This window comes from Octopus bimaculoides, chromosome 3 (assembly GCF_001194135.2).
Source record: "Octopus bimaculoides isolate UCB-OBI-ISO-001 chromosome 3, ASM119413v2, whole genome shotgun sequence".
Taxonomy (NCBI): domain Eukaryota; kingdom Metazoa; phylum Mollusca; class Cephalopoda; order Octopoda; family Octopodidae; genus Octopus; species Octopus bimaculoides.
This window is the reverse complement of record NC_068983.1, coordinates 5,182,294-5,185,554: the sequence shown is the minus strand read 5'-3', so window position 1 is coordinate 5,185,554 and position 3,261 is coordinate 5,182,294.

Below are 3,261 nucleotides of genomic sequence, written 5' to 3'. Positions count from 1 at the left end.
CTTGCCATCTAATTGCATTAACGAGCGAGATCGTTGCCAGTGCCCCTGGACTGGCTCTTGTGCGGGTGGCACATAAAATACACCATTTTGAGTGTGGCCGTTGCCAGTACCGCCTGACTGACCCTCGTGCCGGTGGCACGTAAAAGCACCCACTACACTCTCGGAGTGGTTGGCATTAGGAAGGGCATCCAGCTGTAGAAACTCTGCCAAATCAGACTGGAGCCTGGTGTTGCCATCCGGTTTCACCAGTCCTCAGTCAAATCGTCCAACCCATGCTAGCATGGAAAGCGGACGTTAAACGATGATGATGATGATGATGATAATGATGATTTAAATTAAATGCAGACATGGCTGTGTGGTTAAGAGACTTGCTTCCCAACAATGTGGCTTCAGTCCCACTGCATGGCAACTTGAGCAAGTGTATTTTACCATGGCCCCAGGCCCAGCAAAAGTTTCTGAGTGGATTTGGTCGATGATGATTGAAAGAAACTCAATGTGTATTTATTATCATCATCATCATCATTATTTGACTTCCATCTTCCATGCTGGCATCTGTTGGACAGTCACTAGCATAGCCAGAGGGTGGTGGTAGAGGCGGTCCACCTCTGGGTGGCACTTTGAAAGGGGCGGCCTTTTGGGTCTGTTGTAGGCAATATGTATCTTTTGTGGGGTCCAGGGGTGGCAAATGGAAGGGTCACCCTGGGTGGCACACACCCTAGCTACACTAGGGTGGACAGTTCAATAGGATCTGACAAACTGGCAGACTGTGTTGAGCTTTAATGTCTGCTTTGCCATGGTTTCTATGGCTTCATGCAACTTGCCTTGGTGCCAGCCATTTTACAGTGTTTATTGGTGGGGGGGGGGGGTTCCATGCTTCTGGCATGAGTGAGGTGGTCAAGTATTTATGTCTGTTAGTGTCTCCCTTGTCCTCACATCACGTGGTACTTGCAAACGAGTACCTCCATCATACCTGTGATGTTGTTCATTGCCAGTCTTCCATGAAAATATATCCAACCATGGAGGAGAACTATTACCCTCTCTGGAAATAGGTGAGGATTGGTGACAGGAAGAGCATCCAGCAGTAGAAAACCTGTCTCCATAAACTTTGTTTATCCATGCAAATATGGAAAAGTGGATGTTGAGGCAATAATGCTGATGATGGTGATGATGGTTGTGGTGGTGGTGGTGGTGGTGGTGATGATGATGATTACATCATTGCTTTGCTTATTAAATAAAACAGAACGAAGTCAAAAGAAAGTTATGGACGTGTGCAATAGATGAAATTATTTATGGGATGTTCTAAAAATTTGGATAAATTCTTGTGCCCCAGGGAGATGAAAATGTCGACCCCCTTCCCATAGCATTCCTGATTTTGGTGGGGTTAAACATGTCTGCATACTTCTCTATAAATACAATAAATACATTTGGCCCTGAGTCAGCGTAGGCCTCTGATCAAAAGCCTTCCAGCTATGGCCACCCTCACTATATTTTTATATATGATATTTGATATATCCTTCTTTTTTGAAGGCTGCAGTGTGTGATTTGATGGATTTCATTGCTGTTTCTAGACAGCCGAGATTCTCTCGTTCCGTAATACAGTAGCCTATGTGATTAATTCTTTAAATAAGTTTGTGTTGCTAATTCGTGGAAAAACAAAACAGTAATTGTTGCTAAGATCCAGCAACGAAAAATTAGCAACGAAGTTCGTGGACATTAAACATAAGGGACACAACTGCTGAGCGTTAGTGAAATTCTGCTTCAGCAAAGATTTCGTTGCGAATAATAGTTGTGTGAACGGTCTTTTCTTTTCTTTACTACTTTAGGCACAGGGCATAGGTCATTGGACTATGGCCATACTGGGGCACAGCCTTGAAGGGTTTTATTTGAACAAATTGAGCCCAGGGCCAGGACTTACTTTTTTAAAGCCTGGTGATTATTTTATTGGTCTCTTTTATTGAACCGCTAGCTATGGAAATTTAAACAGACCAACGCCATGTGTCAAGCACCTTGGTCCTGGGGAGGAAAACACACACGTTTTATATATATATATATATTTAATTACTCCGAATATACATGTGTACCGAGATGTAATTTGAAAAGTCCGTCTCTTACATAGATATTTAAGAGTGAGCATTTCTTTGTGCTATGTTGGATACTTTTGGTGTTCATCTGGTATGTTGAATTCTGTTAATTTTGTTGTGTCTTGATTATGCCTTCACTGACGATTAGAAAGTGGATTATGTACAACAACTACGAAATCATATGATTTGCGGCTTCCAAGTTGCATTCCCTCGCTGTTGATACACTGTATACTTATTATGGTAGCTTTGACTTTAGGAGTCCCTTATAGCATGAGGCATTTACATGTAGTAATGCCCTTAATATGATATATAATATGATATATATATATATATATATATATATATATATATACCCTCGCCCATTTATTATATTCAGTAGTGTAATTGCCATGCAATAAAAGACACTTGTGTATTAATAATTAATATAATTGGGTATTCTACCAGCAGTATATTGAATAGATATTACCCCTTAGTTGGTCGGATTCACAACCTTTAACTATCTTGGAATTATATACATACATACATACATACATACAGGTATGTCATATTTTCCGTTTGTTGTCTCCTTTTTATTTAATCCTGAAATATATATATATATATATATATATATACAGCAGGCTTCCACACACTTTCCATCAGCCAAATTCACTCGGTAGGCATCAATTGTTCCGAACCCGAAGCCAAATGAAATATCTCAAAAGAATTTGTTAAACTTGAAATATCGTCAATATTCATTGAAAATTTATAGAATTCAGTATTCGGAAAGGAAAAGGCAAAAAATAGCAATTAATTTCTTTTCTTTATTTTATCGCTCGTTTTCTTAAAATTGAAGCAAGATGGAAATTTATAAATAAAGAAGTGGAAAATAAAAAGAAAACGAAATAAAGTAAAATTTTACAAAACAAGAAAATACATTTTAAAATAATAGAATCTCAATTTGTAGATGAAAAAGTTATCTCCCCTCTTTGTAAGGGAGGCAACTCTCAGTTGTGAGGTTGAGTAAAATAATTTAAAGTTTGATATGTTTTGGTGAATTGTTTTGTTGGGGAAACGGGAATCTTGAGTCTGGGTTGAGTTTAAGCAGGGGTTCAGATATATGTTGGTGTGGTATATGTATTTGCACTTTAAAATAGGGAGTAATGCCGAGATATGTGTCTGTCAGCATATCTCGGTTTCAAAC